The sequence below is a fragment of the Rhynchophorus ferrugineus genome, unplaced genomic scaffold (genome assembly GCF_030347505.1).
Source record: "Rhynchophorus ferrugineus isolate W39M unplaced genomic scaffold, kcgeb_rfMv2 rfM1, whole genome shotgun sequence".
Taxonomy (NCBI): Eukaryota; Metazoa; Arthropoda; class Insecta; order Coleoptera; family Curculionidae; genus Rhynchophorus; species Rhynchophorus ferrugineus.
Window position 1 is genome coordinate 42,120,328 of NW_027472580.1, and position 21,786 is coordinate 42,142,113.

Here is a 21,786-nt window from a genome sequence, read left to right on the forward strand (position 1 = left end):
AATGATCATGAGCTACATAATTTCTCATCAAAGAGATACGTTTAAATAGATAATTTAGATATTTATGTTGGGCTATGTCGTTCCTTGTAAACTTTGAATGATAATCATGATTTCTGAAACAGTACTTTTAGCAGCACCTATCCTAAACAGGATAAAACCCCACATTGCTGTTTTGTTGGCTTTCAGCCCGAAATCGTCAATTAAAAAAATTAATAAATACAATTTTAACAATTTAACACAAATTACACTACATGTTAATTTACTGTATATCTGGGCTTCACTATCTTTCGATTAGTTATGTATTATATTACACTACGAATATACATAAGATAGTTTTACTTTTTCTAACCCATATGGCGTTCCATCATTTAACATTAGAACGTCGTTATCCTGTTATTTAACATTTTAACATTCCAGAATTAGCATTTAAAGCGCTTTGAACCTAGATAAAACAGTAGTGCCAATTGTCGCATTACGAATTCAAATGAAAGTCATAGTTAACAGCTCTTTTAACTCAACTACCTGTTTTTACTTTTCCGGCATAAAAAGCTTTAAATATTTTAGATTTGAAATTAAATCTATAAATTTAAGAATACAAGGAAATCTGTAGAATTAATATTAGAGTAATGACTAGTGATAATTAATTCATTAATTTATTTAAGCAAGACCAATTGATTTAGTTATTCATTAATTTCGATAAGCAAGACCAATTGACAGTTAATACAAAATATGTATTATACTTAAAATTATAGATATTTTAGTTTAAAATGGGTTTTGTAATCTATATTTCAAGCTTGATGAAAACATTATTTAAAAACTGAGAAATGCAAATTGCTGATAAGTACAATATTAATGTCGAAATCACTAACTTGTAATATGGTAATTATTTTACTACAGCTAGGTCTTAAAGTTATGTTCTTCAATTATTCTAAATTATCATATCAAAAAATTATCTTTATCCATTAAATGTACGTATTTATTTTTGCTTCAAATATATTCAAAATTATTCTTGCAACGCTATAGAAACACTGTATAAAGTAGCGTGGGGAAGTATCGACTGAAAATAGTCGAAACAGTCGATAGTCAGAAAACTAGCGATTTAATTTATAATTTTTAATTTTAAACATTTCTAAATTTAAATAGTTATTACTATTTTCAGCTTTTAACTATTTACGGTTCGGCTGTTTTGTTCAGTTCGTGATGCCAGAAGAATATTTACGAACCCTTTCCTGTATAAGTTGTGACAGAGGAAAGGACGAAGATAATTGCTTGGAGCAGTTAATTTTATATGTGTTAATATTGTCCAACGGTAGTATAAGCAAGACGGAGATGTGCATATTCCTTCACGACTGAAAACAGTCACTGGTAAAATGTGGTAAAATCTGTGGAACCAAATATAGCGACTGAAACTGTCGATAGTAAAAAGTAGTAAATTACTGAACAATCGATAGTCGATTTCAGTCGATAGTTTCCAACACTAGTACAATGTATACCTACTTAATTAGCAGTAAGTGAACTAACAAACAACAAATTTTATAGAAAATATGTTTTCTTATTTGTTTTCTCTGATACTTAGTATTGTTCATATGTTATATCAATTTGTATTATTACAATCATAAGCAGAACTTAAACTATCTATCTGTAATAGTGATATTCCAGAATATTACTTAAAATGGTAGTTTGAAATAACTAAATTTACCGACAGTAATAAATATGACAGCTATTCTTTGAAAGATTGAATAGTGGAATAAATAATTAAACGATACAATTTTATTTAAAAATGTAGGTTAATTATTATTATTTTATGAAAGAAGTATAGTTTTTTATTAAATTTATTGTTCTTCATTGTATATTTTAGATGAAAAATATGTATAAATATCGTTATATCGATATTTTTATAAGAAAATAGCGTTATTTTGGCCGATATTTTTCGATATGTTTTCAAAATAGATTAAATATAATTGAATTGGAAATGAATATATATATATTTTCTATTATATATATATATATATATATATATATATATATATATATTCTATTATATATATATATATATATATATATATATATATATATATATATATATATATATATTCTATTATATATATATATATATATATATATATATATATATATATATATATATATATATATATATATATATATTCTATTTTTTCTTAAAAAAATCGACTTTTTTATACTTATCGATATTTTTTTCAGGTATATCGATTTTTTTTCGGTGGCCAACACCCCTAGCGTGAACTATTAAAAGAACTATAAACAACCAAGCTTTGAAAAATACTCCTAGTCCATAGATATCCCAATATACCACTCATAGCAGCTGCATTGCATCAAGTTGTGAACTAAACTAGTGAACTAGAATTTGGATTGAAGCTGGAAATTGACACCAAAACTTACAATCCATTACAAACAGGCCACCACTTACATACAGGCTATATCATAGAAATTTGGGATAAAACCTAAATTTATTATAAATAAAACCATTTTTTCAATAAACACATTGGGAATTAACTCTGATTATTCTAATATTAAACTGTTAATTTTCAAAAAGAAGATCGAGATTTTATACAAGATATTCCATACATAAAACTGAATTAAAATAATATGTACCTATCTTAATTAAATATTGAACGTGTTTTGTTCATGAATGATATTCCTAACATTCTACATTGTATATCATTGTTAAGTCGCTGTCTGTTCGGATTGTATCTAATTGGATGGCAAAGATGATACGAAGTAAAGTCTATTGAAACTAATTGAAAATAATAAACCCAATAACGTTTGACATTGTCGAGAAGGAAACTGGTTTGCGGTGAGCCGTCAGCCTTATTTAGCTTCCAACTTTAGAACAAGATCAATAACATCACCGAGAATAAATTACTTGCCGACATACCGTCCTTATCCTTAATAACGCTTTGTATTGTTAAGATATTGTTATTAGTTTTGATATACTATCAAGTTTATACTAATATATAGGAGTTTATTTCTCTGTATATTGTTTATGACATTACTAAAATATGAAAGTACTATTTCTTTCAAGATTCGTATATTTTATCGTAATAATGCATAGGAGATAAAGTTATTTTTATTTTATAATAATTTTTAAAACGAATTTATTTTACTGTTTTTCTAATAATCATTAATTTCCAGAATGTAAGACTTCATGGAAACTGAATAAAAGGATTTTTAGACGCATTTTTAAAAGTCTGCTTTATATCATCAATAGGCTTTTGCAGAGATCGAACAGTCGCATAAATCAAGCTATACGACAACTGTATCCAAATTTTGCCGAGTTTCTACTGTTCTCATTATAAGCTGAGTAAAGACGGATGGCAGTCTATAAAGTTAACACCGAAGACCGTGGTTCAAGGCCCAAGTTAAGCAGTTGGCTCATTCAATATAATAATATATATCTGGTTGGTAAAAATGATGAACAGCCACCGAAGAATTTTTCGACAGTCCAAAATGATTGAAACTAGTTTATTTAATATTATCATTGTTAATTAATTAATTAATTATAATTTTAATATTATCATTGTTAAAAAATTATAAATCTTCTCACCAAATAGCTACGTTTAAATAGAGATTTGAGATCTTTATGATGAGCTATGTTGTTTTTTGTAAACTTTGAATTGCAATCAACCACTACTTCTGAAATGGTACTTTTAGTAGCACCTATCCTAAATATAATACAATCTCAGAATGGTGTTTTGATAACTATTATCTCAAAATAATCAACAAGACCTTACATATTAATTTACTGTATAATGTGTAAAAGGTATATTTCCTTTAGTAATCTTTTTATCCGCTTAGATCGCATTAGCAGCTCTTTAATTGAAGAGAGTGAAATTAAGAATTTTATCTACTTATTTATGTTACCCAGTCTTTTGTTATTAAAGACAATAAATAGACTAAGAGTGCTAACATTTTTCCTCTCTAATTCTCGAAAATGTTTAATAATCCTGCAAATTATACAAAAACGATTAAACCCTTTTCTTTAAGGTTATATTGTTTTCTATTTTTTGAGATATTTTAGTGATCGCGCCCGTACTAATATTCAGTGCAGCTACGCAAAAAATATTTCCACAAAAACCGCGGCAATTTTAAATGTATAAAAACAAAGTGTTAAAATAACCTTTGCCGGTTTATAACCGGTAATTATAATATTTTCAAAAAATTTGTAAACGTTTGACAAACGGACGACTCTTGCAGCCTCATTTAGTTACATTTTCGAACTTATCAAACAACATTCTACTCTTTTTAAATGAAATAAAATAAGAAGGAAAATACTGCCTGACTGTAAATCGAATTTACAACTTTCGAAAGGCACATATTGATAACGTGAGTTCACTGTTGTTTTGAATAGACTATATAGTATATCAGCGTTCTCTCATGCTGAAAGAAGCTTATATGCAACTAAAGATGACTTCCACAACCAAAGACTGTTCAATTTTATTCCAGTAACTGCAACTCACATGCAAACTCAACCAGGGACTGACTAGGAAAGTTTAAAATAAGACTGGCTACGGAAAAATAAATGATAACTCCGGTTTACTTAATGCTATACATTTAAAAGAATCGGCTGTCATGGCGAAATAATGGACACCTTGATTATGCGGTATTTAACTATGTCTTGAAATTGACTAAATTGAAATTCGTATTTTTTCCAGAAAACATGTTTAATGGTTCTGATTATACTACGTATAGTATTAAAAAGAATGTATGCGATCAGTAGTTCATTATATCCATCGATTAATAATCATGTTATTAATAAGCATTAATAAGCATAAAGTTGAATTTGCTTAAATCCACTAAGTAATCAATAAAACATTTAAAAATTTAAAAATTAAAAATAAAAAACTTAATTTAAAGTTAATCTTTTGTTTCTGACTAGCTTATCTTAATTAAAGAACCCTGCCCTAGAGTTTTACACTACCTGTATGCAATTTAGCTGGTCTTAATGTTTAGGTATATTAATTAATATTTTCGGTATTTTAGTATCTTACCAAACGAAAAATATCATAAGACTACATGTAAATTTAGGTTTAATAAATATCAGTAAAAATATTTTTAATTTAAATAATTAGTGGTTATATATACGCAAATAACTAATTTTCATTATGAAATTTGTAAAAAGTACGAAAACAATAGCAGACCACATTCGAGTCTGCCATAATAAATATCATTAAGCTTGTCAAGGATAAGAACCCCCTTGTTTGGAATATTTCCTTTCTTATCCCGGCAGCTATACAGAGATCCCTTTAAACTTTCTCATGTGGATACGAATTTAGATCATCCATTATTTCTGCCCGGGGAAAATGGGAGCAGCGCGAGAATGACAATGAAAATATTAGATCAGCCATGATTACATTATTGGATAAATGAAAGGTGATAGATGAAGGATACGGGAATTATTTTGACAAGATGATTAATACGATATATATATATATATATATATATATATATATATATATATATATATATATATATATAATATATTGGATTTTTCATAAATTTCAAAACGTATATATTTTTATAACGATATAAATTTCATACCCTGATCAATTATATATAATTGATTGATGCTCATTTGCCGCTTGCCTGGCAAAATCATAATTGTGCCACTGTAGAAGTAAGATTTCCGGGCAAAGAACTGAATCAAAGGATTTTCATGCGCCTCCCTTAAAGCACCTTAAAACCACTCTTAATGGTTTTGTTTTTGCTAAGACCAGACCAAATGGTAGTCATAAAGTGGATTATCAAGACTTCCCAGGTAGTCTCACTTGTCCGGGTTCGAACACCTCGTGAAGTACAATGGCTTTCCAATCTCACTCTATATTTATAACCCTTTATTTCAAAAATAGTTGAATTTCGTTTAATTTCAGCATCAGAAAGGTAATACGATCCGTAAAAATGTTTCATGAGCATTCACCAAAATAATGCACCGTGTCACAAATTAGTAAAAACGATGGCAAAATTTAGATTAAATTTAATAAACTAAAACGCCATTGATACATTTTCATACATTCACCTTTACACACCCAATTCTTTTGTAAACGTCCACACGGCTATGATAATTAGACAAGCTTATTTAACAAATGTTACTGTTTGTTATAAATTACGTTCGGTTTCAAATACTCATTTTAGTTTCAAACGTTGGTTTGGTCCCAATGTTTTTTTTTGTATTGGAGCGTGCTCCGTTCGTTATTAAATTCGCGCGAAATCTGATATTAACCATAAATTTGCGTTACCGCAGTCAGATTCAATTACAGACCAGTGATTTGCAAGCTTTAAAAAAATTTTTTTTTATTCATTAGTATTATATTTGCGTTTTTTAAACACACTTTAAGCATAAATTTCTACAAAAAATATGAAATATTGAGCTGCTGCAATGTCTATCCAATATGTAAGAAAATACAGAACAGCATTGTTGACGAATTATTAGAGTCTCTGAAACAGTGTCTTGTTGACGTAATTGAAAGACGAATGTTATTGTAATCACCGTTGTATATTATCAAGATAGTGACCACTATAACGCATTGTTGAATTTTTGTATTGTATTTACCAAGAAATAAAAATATTTCTTACAAACATCTTTTCAATTGCACTCAAAATTTTTGTTGACTCAAACAACAAAAACTGCATGTTTTAGTTTTTATAAATAATGCTGTAGTCTAAAACAAAAGAAATTAAGTTAAAATGAAACTCTACAGAAATTTCCAAACTTCCTGAGCATATAAGGCGATATTCCATTATTATGTAAGACTAGTATTGAGGCCTATCGATTGAAAACAACTATTTAATAATTGACTATTTTTTACAATTCAGTGTTCCATTCGAGAAATTTCAGTCGCTATTTTCGACCCGACTAGTTTCAATCGACTGGCTTTTAACTTTCTGGCTTTCCGTCTTAACCGCGACCTTGAAAATAATATGTCGAATTTATGCTTACATAGATTTGTATGTAATATATAATTCATCCAATAAAGCAACCAATGATTTTATGGCACAGAAAAATATAATCACATATTGAAATTTTGAAATGAAATAAAAATAAGCCAATTACTTTTATTGGATTCTTTTATTAGACATTAAGCTTTTAAAAAAAGGAGGAGGTTCTATGTTCGACTGAATATTTTTTATGTATGTTCACCGATTTCTCCATCAATTCTTGGCCGAATGTCAAAATTATTTTTTTAATCGAAAGAGTGCACTTCCGAGATGGTCCTATTGGAACTAAGTTAAGAACTCATGGTGGAATACAGTGAAATCGATGGAAATTATTTAATTTCAAAGGCACGTACAATGTTTTCACATATTTGTTTATATAAAAGAATCAGATATTTGTGTATAATGTTATTGCTGAGCTGATAATACGAAAGACGCAACTCCTCAACGGTTGGGAGTTAGAGGATATTTCTTTAAATGTTATGAAAGGTACAGACAACAAATTGTATGGTTTGAAGTTATTTAGGCAAACTGATGATGAAAGCATTGACAGGACCGCTATATCCTTCAGTGATCATTGAGTAGTTTTAGTAAGGGTTATAAGGGTTTTCTGACCAAAGTCGTTCAGTGCAAAAGCCGTTCAGTTTGTATTCCAAGCACTAACCATGTCATATAGGAGGCCGTAGAAATATTGCAGGCAACTTCCTGTATCTACACTATAGACTAGAACGTTCAGCTCACTCGCGGAGGTGGCCGGTTCAATTCCCGGTAGGGGAAACGACTTTTTGTTGTTCTAGTTCATAGAAGCGTTCCTCGTTTTCAATTATTGTTTCTTTATTCCTATTTTCCTTCATACGGGATACATCTGTACTTGACTTACCCATTGTAACAGTTTATTGTAAATTGTAAAGTTGGCGCTGAGCTGAAACAATACAAAAATAATAATATAATTATGTGTCATATACACAAAATAAAATTACGAACAAAACCAAACTCATTTGTTTCTCGTACCGACTTCAAAATGATCAGTTGGTAGTTAAAATAATATTGCAAATAGATAAATAGGTTTGGGTAGGTATTAAGCTAAGTTGTGTATATATAGTAGAATATAAAATACGTGTAATAGATCGCTTGAATAAGGTTTTTGTTTATTTTTATTTAGTTGTTACAATGATTATTATATACATATTTTATTTTAAAACTCCTTTTTTGTGATAAAAATCTAAGTTTAGTTATTTTTTACTTTTTACGAAGTCTTTTTTTTTGAAGTCTGTTAAATTTTTTTAAATATTTTATTATATTACATAATTGTTACTTTCCAGATATTAAAATACTATGAAGCATATTTGGTATTATTATCGCATTATTTTTCCCGCTGCCGCTTGCTTATTTACAATTATTTAAAATGAATTATCGATCAATTACCTTGGTGCCCTCTCAAATTTCCCCTCTCAAAATTAATTTGGGAAAGAATTCCTACATCAGTACCTATTATCACGAATAAAAATAAGTTGAAGCGTGCATTCGACTTATGACATTATACGCTAGTTCCTTGACCATCGAGTTTGACTCTTTTGGGACTATCAATTGTTCCGACTATTTTGAGTTGGTAGTTCCCAACGCTATGTCGCCAGTTTGTAACCCCTTCCTACTCCTATCCGAGATAAAATAATAATAGGCCGACCGCCTTCATCCTGTTTAAAATGTATTAAGTAAAATTCTAAATAAATAAAACCCACGTTTGGTGCTTTCAATTTTTATTTTTCAACAATTTTAGGAACGTTCATTTGTAGCTACAGAGAGACTAGTATTTTTGATTTTTTAGCAATAATCGACGTTGGTTTTATTTTAAAGTTTTAGTCAGTCCAGACACCCAAAACCCATTCTGAAAGTGTATCTGCCAGTGGAACATCTGTGATAATAGATGTCGTCTCTAGTTTCGGCTCTAAATCAGAATCGGTGTAACAGTTTTTCTATTTGTATTGATCTGCGAAATTTGGAAGTTCTAAAATGCAATTGAAATAATGCGACAGACAACGAGTGTTTTGCGGATATGATTGCAATATATGTAAGGATACTTTAAGTGATCGCATCAGTTCTACGCATTTCTCATTTTTCTATCCACATTTTATATGTTATTTTATAGCTTCCTACAATCAACCGATTGTGATTTAGAAGACGGATGCTATAGCCTATATGCATTATGGCTGATAAATGTTTATAAGCAGCCGTTATTCTTATGGGAAGCCTCGCTTTGATCCTCATAAAATAAACAGAATCTGTTTTAATTCAGAGTTTTATTTAATAAATCAATTTGAGTTTAAAGTGAGCGAAAACTATCCTAGACAAGAAGAAAGTCCTAATTTAGACAAGAGAAGCAAGACTCGTTTAATAAGTTAATACGTTTTTGCCTCTATTTGTTTGTGAACATCCGATCTATCGATCTCTAAGAATTCACGAACATTCATTACAACTAAGTAATTTATTTAACAGATCTAACATACAATAAAGTGAAGCATTAATTAGTGTCCGCAAGCGCGTTATATTATTTAAGACATTATGCTTTTGTTGATCTTCTAACATAAGAGCTTATAGGTTGAGAAGTTGACACTCTTCACGAAAAACAATTGTGATGCTCAACCGCTTCATAGTCTTGTTGTCTCTTTGAGTACTAAAGAAGACGATATTACTTCCATACCTTTAGAACATGAAAGTTGTAAAATGGTACAAAATTATAGATATAAATATATATTTAATATTCTCTGATACTGAATGTGTGCGACAGCGCAAAACTAAGGGAAACTTATAACTGGCAAACTAGTGACGTTAATATCGGAGATCATTTAAAGCTCACCAGCATTTATCTACTTACCCTTGTTATGCACAAATGTACCCTGCTCGGTTGAGTGGCCAAGCATACCTCAGAAAACGTGTTCCTCCATATAGATAACACCTAACATAATTATACACCATAAATCATAACTAAGAAGATCAATCTTTTTCACAAAATTAAATATGCTTAATAATATTTTTATTAATTTTTCTTCAAGAGGGATATTTATTCTAATACTCTACCAACCTTGGGTGCTTTCAATATTTTATTCTCATATGGAATTATTTTAAGTCTAACAATTCCATATGAGATATTGAATACTCAATGCTGGTAAAGTTTCTCTGAAAATTTCTGCAATATTATATATAATCTAAGTGTATGACCGTCTGAAGTTGTTTACTAAAGTTCACTAAATAGTAAAACACTGAAAAGTGTCTCTACCTATTACTTTATTAGCGACTAAGCAAGGGCCGACAGGTTCTGCTAAATTAGTGTTGAGATTTAATGCACTGCAGTGATAAACTATATGTTGGTCGGCAACGACTACAAACATATTGATAATTAAAAAATTCTGTACTTACCAGAACAATTGAAACTTTCACGTATTTTTCGTCAAATAAAAAAGAAAAGTATCTTAAAACATTAATTTTTTTACCTTTGCTATTGAAATAAATTAATTCATTACTCAAAAACTGTTATAATAAACTTTTAAAATGTTAGTAGGTATTGTATTTTTGTTTCCTGTTTGGAAGTTCTCTGACAAAGAAGAACTGCCAGAAGAAGTTATGGTAATATAATCGCTCGGGAATAAGATCGAAGATTTGAGAAACAACTTAAGTCCGTGAATTTACATAATTTGGATATTCAGCTCTGGCTTACTGGATCACATCAGAAACATCACAATTCTGGAGCTATTTGAATTTGAACACTTTAAAAATTCTAAAATTTAGAAAATTTAGCTTTACCTAGTCTATCGGAATTTAAGCAGAAGTTTGAAGTTCAGATTGTACAGCCACCAAAGGCAGGCTGAAGTATGTCGGCTGCTCAGCCGAGAATAATTGGAATTTGAACCATAACATTTTGGGAAGAAATATTGCAATTCAGAAGACCATCAAAAGTACCAAGGTAACGCCTGACGCCTGAAAATGCCATCAATACTCAGAAAAACGTTTTTAACCATTTTAACAAAGTGAGCTTCGATCACGGAAAATCCTTTGGCCCTTTTCTCATATTTATTTTTAAGTGGCACATAATGTTTATATTTTAAGGCTTCATTTAATTTAGAAAACAAATAGGCAGTATTGTTAGAACCTCTTAGGATACTAATTGCTATATACTCGCAACTTATCGAATGATATGTTATAATATATCACTTTAATTATTTCGTCAAATAAAAGATTATCCCATTTATGCGTTAAATATACGACTTATATTAATAAAAAATTCTCTCGTCGCCATTCATATAATAAAAATAAAATGAAACGTTTCATTTCAATGAAGCAACTAATAATAGGAATGAAATCCATAAAGTATAGATAGAACGTAAACGAAATGAACGAAACTGAAACCTCTCTGCCCTGAATACATCCAGTGGAGCTTTCATGCATTATGTACAACAGTTATTAACCTCGCTCATTAGGGAGAGATTTAGTTCTTACTGAATACATTAGAGAAAAATAATGTTATATCGAACATGATGGTTCTCCTTTTCAAATCAATTTTATTTTCATTTTTTAGTCTGTTTTTGTTCCTCTCGCTACACGCAGAGTAATAGTAATTTCGGATTATAATCGGGATCGTATTGGAAAAGCATTATTACAAGCCTTTGAAGCTTACTTTTGAAGAATTCTCGTTAACTATCGGTAATATTACAATATGCATATTTTGATGTATAAAATAGGTTGTAAATTGGGAAAGGTTATAAAGCACAAAAACTATTAATGTTATTTAAAATAATTTATTTAAATAAAGAGGTGGCGACTTGTTGAACGGTCTTTATAACAACTATATTCAGATGGAATAACGACCATGGGAGGGGTTATATAATATGGACTAGACTCTATGGGCATGTGTTACTGTTACTGTTAATTAAATTACCAGAATGGAAGGAGTGAGACGGAGGGAGTCTGTTTTCTAACAGATAAGAGCACTCAGTGTCGCTTTGTATAACCGTTCAACAATTCACCATTTTTCCGTAAAATACAAAGGGTTCTTTAGTAAAATCATAATTTTGTTGTTTAATATATTTTCACTATTCTATACTGATATAGGATGTATATTATGCTGATGATATTTATTCAATAATAAATCTTATCAATTTTAAGTATATACAAAGACTAAGCGAAACTACACTTTTTCTTTAAAGCGTTTCTTCTTGAACTGTTTTAATGAAAATAAATCGTCATATACAATATCAAAATTACATCTTTCAATATTTCAACATTACTGGAAAACCCTTATTAAAACTATTTGCAATATATAAAATACTTGTTTTAATACATACTTCTAAGAATGATCAAAAAATGATTAGAATTATTAAAATTTTTGCATAGAAGTATAATTAAATTTAAACATATTTTAACATTGTAGAGTTAATGAACCTACTATAACTATAAAGGGTGGACAACTACAATATTTTTTAATATTACGCTTTAATTCTTGAACTGTTTTAATGAAAATAAATCGTCATATACAATATCAAAATTACATCTTTCAATATTTCAACATTACTGGAAAACCCTTATTAAAACCATTTGCAATAGATAAAATACTTGTTTTAATACATACTTCTAAGAATGATCAAAAAATGATTACAATTATTAAAATTTTTGCATAGAAGTATAATTAAATTTAAACATATTTTAACATTGTAGAGTTAATGAACCTACTACAACTATAAAGGGTGGACAACTACAATATTTTTTAATATTACGCTACCAGAATAAATATTTGCAGAACTGTTATGACAATTATGTTGTAACATTTAAATGTTGAAAACGTCAAAAATATAATAAACATGTTAGATGATATCAAGTGTTGTTATATACCAATGAAATGTTGAATGAAGTATTTAAAGTTGACTGTTCAACAATAATCAGAACTCTCTTACATACTGACATACAAGTACAGTATACATAAAGATACTTTCTGATTTATTACCTGTGGCTTCAAAAATAAAATCTGATTATCGCTGGTAACGAGAAATTAATCTATTACAACAATTCCAAATATTGAAAGTCATGAAATGTCACTACTATCAGATACGTCCTACCAGCAGAAGAAAAACTCCAAACAAGCACGAAAACTTAATTTTTCAGCCCGACAATAACCCTCTACTCATTTAAAATCTGATTAAGACATATGAAATACTATTCAGATGGAAGATCAATTCATCGATAAATTCAATAGTTACATCAAAGGAACTGTCAAAAAATGGTTATCTCTGAATTGACAAAGCTTTTCCTTATTCTGACGCGGAATTTGAACATCTGACTATTCAGTTTATCTAAAGTGTGTTTTCCAAATTTTTACAATTGCATATAAAATCGAACAAAGAATTTGTTCATTAAATTTTGAACTGCAAATGGAATATCGTGTGTCCAATGCTAAATATCTTGATAAGATTTAGATTGCCGTTGGGAACTATTGACTGAAACTACTATCGACTGTTTAGTAATTAACTACTTCTTACTATCAATTTTTTCAGCCGTGTACTTTCAGTTACTGATCTCGGACCTAACCGCGACCTTGAAAATAATGTGCCTTAAAAATAATACATAGATTTATATGTAATATCTCTGGCTTTACTTGTAGTATAATTGTAAATAACAATATATTGTACATTAATATATCAGAATGTTGGAACTCAGTTTTACAAGATTATTTATTAATATAAAAAGGTAAAAAGAACAACATTTGATTGATAAATAGAAAGATACTTTACTACATTATGTATTGGCAAATTTATGTCTTTTGATTTCTTTCGATGTTTGTTCAAGCCTTTTGAATATTGAATGTTGAATCCGAAGACTTCTTTCATTCAAGTTTCAAAGAAAAATAATAATCGTTATAATAAAATATTCTTTACTAACGATAAATAAAATTATTATTGTATTTAAAAAGGGAGTGATGGTTAAATAGTTGATAAATACTAATTGAGAAAATACAATATAAATATTTCGTGGTCATTACTTCATTCCTCTTTACAATCAAGTCAAATTAATTATCTCTTTCCTTTTCTTTTGCCCAAAGAAAGTTCGAAAAGAAATATGTACATCTCCGTTTCACTTATGGCTTGGTTGGAAACAAAATAGTAAGCGCATCTTGGAAAGAAATAAACCAATTACTTTTATTACACTATGTCATTTTTGCTTTCCGAATATCAAAATACTATTAAATATATTTAGGATAATTATTCTATTCCTTTTTCCGCACTGCCACTTGCCAGTTTAAAATTATTTAAAATTAACTATTCTGTACAACACAGAGAAACAAACAATTACCTCCGTCCTTTCCTGTCTAAAAATTAGTATGGGATGCAATTCGTACATCTCCGACTATTTTAAGTCAGTAGTTTTTTTACAATTGACTGGTTCGTCTGTTTTTCGACTATCCACTGTTTTCAGTATTTTTAGTCCATATTTCCCAACGCTAATTTAGATTAAATCGAGTCATTTGTCAATGGAGGATTTGTCTTGGACTGGTAAACTTGGTCTGTCAACTGAAATGCCAGATTTGTAGAAATAAATATATTGTCTTTTGCATTACAACACACTACCTCGCAAACCTATTGTGGAAATATCAAACATAACGAACTCAATATGAAAAAATGTCAAGTCAAAATCACAGCAAATACCATGACACAGCATACCTGGTATGGCTCCAGTTGATCTGTTTCTCTTTCCATACATCAAATTACTACTTCGACTCACTATCATTTAAAAACTATAGAAGATATAACAGAATTCTAACATATTTAACATTTTAATTATTTAAATTTATTCGCTAGTGTAAGTGTATTATATTATTTGAGAATTAATTTTCGGAAATTCTCAGAACAATAAAACAATACACCAAATTTTACAAAATTAATTAACAGTCGCACTTTATTAATAAAATATTATTTATCCAAATAACACTACAAAGTAATTCCAATGCCTAGGTAATTTAAAAAAAAAATTTATAATAAAAAAGTTACATTCGTAAGTATAGTTTTTTTTAAATTGTGAAATGCTAAAGATCATTATCAAAACCTGTTTAAGTTTATTTGGACATTTTAACAAAAAAAATATTTTTTACGTCGAGCAAAAAAAATTCAATAAAGCAACGTTTTGTTTGCGGTTCCAAATCGTAACCTCCTTGTAAAACCTATTTATCAGCCCTTAAGTCGCGATGAAACAAATGTTGCCAACCAAAACACAGATGTCGAAACTGAACGACCGAATTAATACCCATTAAAACGGCGAAAATTCGGCGGCGAATCTTTACGGACGACGATCAAGAAGGCGACTTCGCTGGCGCTGGGGCCGGCACGTCGATCTTTTGTTTCGTCGCCAACTTCGACCAGAATTTATTTACTTAATTCCAGCCGCTTTGTTTTGTTATTGCATGTAAATTATAAAGTTAACCGGTGGTTAGAGTTGCGCTAAGCCGGTCCTGCGAAAATTTATGGTTAAAGCGAATCGATAGGGTGAAAGTTTTAGAGACGTTATTCCGCGAACAATAAGACCGGGCTGAATATGGGATGTCGTCTGAATGGAACAGCTTACACCTGTCAAAGTGTTTTAAGTCGCTATCTTAATTAAAGTGTGGACTTTGAGGGGATTTCGAACAATTTTAACTTTGACGATAAGAGTGTATGAAATATGATCGGGGAAAGACATCTTTTACACTTTGTGTGTTTATAAAGATATACACGCTATTATATTATATTAAATATAATGATGTTATTAAAAATATTAAGCTAAAAAATTGTTTTAAATAGTTTTGATCGCTGAGTTAGGGTTTAAAACTTAAACTTTGACTATAAATATAGAAAAATTAAAATTTATTTGTCAATTGTTATGCTTGACAGGATGTAATCTAACGTAAAAATAGTGTTTGTTCATCACTTTTTTAAACCAACATATAAAACTTTGTTGAGTATATTCTTCTACTTATAGCTGCAAAGATCCGCAACTAAAAATCTATATAAATGAAACATAAAAGATTTAATATTTAAAGATTAATGTTTTTAAAATTTATATTTTCTTTATTTTGTTATATTAAGTAATTTGTTATTTTTCATATTTGACAAAACCTCATCAAACACATAAAACCTTCATTTCTGCAAAGAAGTAAAAGGATAACAAAACGTTCATTTACAGTGAAACAAAAGTTGTTTGTGTAGTGTACTTTTCTCAACCAGATTTAGTCGCGACTAGCTCAGGGAGGTCGGTAGTAAACAGTCGTTACTATAGTCAATACAAATCTGTCAAAAGGTCACAATGTTGCCCCAGCAACTCTGAGTTTTAGTATATTTGACTTTGGTATCAACAAAATTCGAATTTAAATAAAATAATGAAACAAACATGTTATATATTATATTTTATTTTAACATTATAGTATATTTAGTGCATATATTATCGAAGAAGTTGAAACTCTAATTAATTGTACAGCGACAATAATTTATAGGTTAGAGTTGTTAGAGTTATATATACCTTGATTTTTTTTCACACTAATATAAATAGAGTTATAGGCACGTTTTTTTATATACTGGTAATCTTCCATTAACTCTTGTTATCTTTAAACTATATTTATTATCAGCTTGCTATGAGTGACACAATATACCATTCTGAAATGTCCATGACTTATCTAAATATACATTTTGATATAATAATTCTTCCTCGATTGTGTTGTATGTTTTTAAAAATTATATACTTTTAAAAACAATGGCTGGAAGTCCCACTGTTATATTGGGTTATATCCGTGGGTTATCTTTACATCATTTAAATCCTATATTACACAACAGTGTATGAAGGGATGTTCTACATACCTCCAATAGCTGCATATCTTTTGGATTTTTAAGGACACTTTCCAAACTAAAAATTTTCTTGGAAATAATTGTATTAAATTATGTTTCGATTGAAAAAACTACTTACTGTTTTTATACATTTCGTATATTTGATCTCTGAGACCTTCGACACCTGGTTCGCATAAAGACGGTTTCTTTCTGGTGAATTTAAGATTATATTGTTTTTTACATTTCAAGATATTTTAGTGACCGTATCCGTACTAATGTTCAGTGCAGCTGCAACGCCCAAAAAATATTTTCAATAAAAACTGCGGCGAATTAAAATTTATTAAAATAAAGCATTAAAATAACGTTTGCCGGTTTATAACCAGTTCATATAATATTTGAAAGAATTTTGCAGAAGTTTGACAAACGGACAACTTTTGCAGGCTCATTCATTTACATGTTCGAACTTGCAAAACTGAATTTTATTTCTTTTTAAATGGAATAAAATGAGGAGGAAAATATTATCTGACTCTAAAACGAAATTACAACTTTCGGGAGGTTAACATATTGATGACGTTCTACTGTTTTGAATAGATCTATATAATAATTTTATACCAACTAGTAAGTACCAATTGATTACAAAAAAACAATATACCTTAACAGAGCAACTTTTAGAAACTCCAATTTTCAATGTAATTTATTAATGTAACAGGGCATAAAGAACAAAATTTTGAATGATAAATAATAAAATACTTTTGAGTGTATTTATCTTATCTTGACAACTATTAAGTCTCTTCTTGATAGACTATTTAAATTTCTTCAAGTCTCTAGATGTTTATTAAAATCCTTTAAATGTTAAAACTTCTTTTATTGAAGTTTTAACGAATAATAATTTTTAAGATATTCCTGATTAAGCCATACATAAAATTATTTTATCTAGGAAAAGTGAAATAGACAAATAGTTGATAAAGATAAATTGAAAAAATAAGATCAAAATACTTGGGGTATCATAATTCCATTCCTCTTTCCGAATGAAATAGAAATAAGCCAATTATTTTATTATATTATGTTAATGTTACTTCCTAGATATTAAAACACGATGAAAACATATGGTAATTAACTTCATCCTTTTCTCTCTCAAAGAAGAAATTCGCACATCTCCGTCTTTTATAACGAATGTAACATCTGTATAAACGTCCATTTGCCTGAAATAGTAATTACTATTTTCATTCGACTTCTGTTTGACTATCGACTAGTTCGACTGTTTGGCAACTATCGACTCTTTCGACTATTTTTAGTCGATTAATTCCCAAAACATTTAAAGCTGTCATTCATATTCGTGGTTTTTATTTTCTCAAAAATATAACATTACCTGAAAAAAAAAACAATTCTTGCCATGTCTATTTTTCTCTCATTTCCTTCACATTTTTTTAAATAAAGAAATGTATTTTTAAAATTACAACAAACATATTGAAGTAAAATTAAGTACGAATGAAGTAAAGAATAAGAATAAAGTGAGAACAAAACTAAATAAAGGGAACAGTGGTTATATATGGAAAATATGGTTATATACGATTCGGTGAATGGACAAATAAACAATGGTGGTGACATTATGTGGCCGTTACTTATTGATGTTATAAAAATAAAGAAATAACCATAAATAAAAGAGGCAGCAGGGCTGTTTTGCTTGAAGAGAGGTGCTTGGGAAGTCCATAGAGGAACGTCTGAACTGAACAATGAACTGATCAATGACTGAATGATCCAAAAAATCCTTCAATAATATCCGAGATCTATATCTCGGGGTTGCCAGATCCTCGTTATTATTTACTGGTCATTATTGCTGGCACCTCGCACATGCTCGACATTTGGGATAATATTTCTGAATATTTTGTAGGCCGTTATTGAATGATATATTATTTCACCTGCCTCAAGGTCGCTGCAAGAGTAACAGAAGTAGACTATTTGGTAAATAAACCATTAGTATTTTGTTTTCCTAAAGCAACAATATTAACGAATACTTAAAACAATCATTTCCAACTAAATTTGCATGTGATGTTACGTGGAATTCATTAAAATAGAGAGCAAATATCATTCGAGATAATTTAATTGTGGCGAGACTGTCTGTTTTTAATAAATGCAGAACGTTCGTATCTTGAAAGTTGGATGTTGTTATTTAGGAGAGAGCGTGGTGGAATTGCGAGAAATGCAAAACGACCGAAACGGGCAAAGACCAGGGCAAACTGATTAAAATAATTAATAGAGAAACTTGCGCCGCTCTAACATGACACTCGTTATATTAATAGCTTCGTAAAATTTCATTAGCCAAGAGAAGCGGCCGTAGTTGTTTAAACAATCGGCTGTGGAATCGAAACGGAACGGAGTGTAAAGAGATAGTGTTCCTCCAGGTTGCATATATGGTACATGCTTCGCGATTATTCCGATGGGAAACAGGTCGAAATAACCGGAGTTAATGGTGGGTTCATTTTACACCCATCAAAATATAATAATGTTCAAATGCATCTGCAAACATATAAGGATCTATACATTAATTTTAAAGGATTTTTTTAATTTCAAATTTTATTGTGAAATATCGCTACAATGTATTTAATTCAAAGTATTGTCCGTTGATAGGCGTTATTTTTTACAATCTTTAGGGAAATTTATGGATTATGTCTCGAAAGAACGATGTATATTTTGAGGCTACACACGAATCGACCTATTGTTTAGAATATTCGTAAGAAATGAAGCGTACATTGTTGTATTTTTGCTCCTATTCCGGCCGTTTTTCGTATAATGCTCAATCATATTTCCACTTTTCATCACTAGTAACAATACCATGCAAGAAACCTCTCTGATGTTTCCATTTAAGGAGCATTTGACATATGACAAAACGCCTTCCAATGTCTCATGGGTTCATTTCATACCGCATAAAATATCCAATCCCCTGAATCATTGTCATGTTTTTCAAGCAATCGGAGATGGTTTCTTATGTTATTCCCAACAATTCAACGCACATGGACCATTATCGAATGATGCCCTAAAATTCTTTTGGCTGTTCAAAACGCTTTCAATGCACTGAAAAATGCTTTTGTCACACTTCGACAAAATGATTTATATTGAAAAGCGTAGCCTATCGGTGAGGCTTCAACATGAAGTTGATTGTAAATGTACCTGATGCTATTTAATACACAGTAACACCATCGCTTGAAAAAATGTTCAAATTTATGTATAAACTAATATTTCCCTAATATCCATATTTCTATATCACCATCATCGGAGAAGTATCTACTTCTTAATTCAAATAACTTTTTTCAATTTAACTTTCAACGCCACTAATCGTCTATGGAAGTGATAAATTATTTACATAGTTTTCTTCATTTTATTTTCTAATATATTATTACGTAACTATAATGACCGCTAGCCATCAAAATGCTTTTACTATGATCTAAAGCCAGGTATATATCTAGGAAAATACTTACACTATCATGTTTTCTCTGTTAAATACACTTCAATATAGATTTTTTTTATACAAAAGCACATGGCACACATAATAATTCTTCCTTCCTATTGTTTTTATTGTTCGGATCTTAAAAATACACTTAATTAACATATGGTGGCTGTAGTTACACTGGTGCTCTTCACGTAGTATTAAAACAATATGTTAGTGTCACCTTTGTGTTAGTCCACTGTTATCGAGCAATTCTAATAGTTGCACGTTTTTGTAATCACACAATCTTTTGATGCTTTTTCATAAACCTTTTAATTTCTTTGCTAATCGTTGGTACTCTTAGATCTTTGTGGATGTAATAAATTCTAATATTCGCCATTTCTAGTCCATTGAGTAATGTTGTTGACAGTTATTTGTACTCTGTTAAATGTTGTCTCAATATTTTTACTTATTGCGAGTAATGCAGCGAATGTCTGTGTACTACTAAAGTGATATCCAAGAACAATATGGCGGCATTGTTATGTGGTAGAGTTTATTGTATTGTGTCTACTTAAATATAAATATCATCTAGCGATAATATTATTATACACTTATTAACACAATATTCGAATTAGAATTATATTTATAGTTTATCGAAATATATAAGTAGAATCAACAATTCCGAATTAGTACTAAATACCATGACAGTAGAAGTTCCCACAAAACAGTGTTAAAACTGGTATTTTAATTGTTTAAAGTAGAGATTTGATAGGTTATCTGCATATTTTGTTCCTGAAAATGTCTTTTAAATTTGAATTTTAATTGCAATTAAAAATAAAAAAATATTTTATTATATTTCTCAATAGTATATAAGAATATAAAAAATATAACAAGCTCACAATCCGAAAAGTTACAGTTTGAAAAAGTGAGAAGGCAACATTTCCTGTAAATTCCTATAAAATAAATGTAAAAACTCAAGGAGATTATGTGAAAAGGAAGATCAACACTATTGTATTATAATTATCGACATTTTTGTCAAAAATATTGTTCTATTCATCAAAAAAAACTTGAACTAACTTAATTTCTAAACTTTAGAAAATATAATTTAATAGTGAACTAATTCCACAGTTTAAATTACAATAATGTATTCATTATGCGACAAAATAAATTATAATATGTTTATACAAATTACAATCAACATACATATGCAATCTCAATAATTACCATTATATCATTTGCTTTAATTATGACCGACTGCAATTATACTTCTACATGTAACACAGTGCTCATAATAATGTATTAATTATTACTTTATCTCTAATAATAGTTATGTTTTTTTAGTCGTCCAATATATCTAAAAATAATATATAGTTCTCAGAACGTTTCTTCTCTAATTTTAATGCTTTGAAATTGTCAGCCAGTAAAGGAACAATTATCATATAATTTCGTGGCCTGAAGAATTAATATTTAGACGGACACTTTATTGAAGGTTAATTAATACTCTTTTGCGTCTTCTAATATCTGGAAACTTTTTTTATAATATTAATATTTGTTTTTATA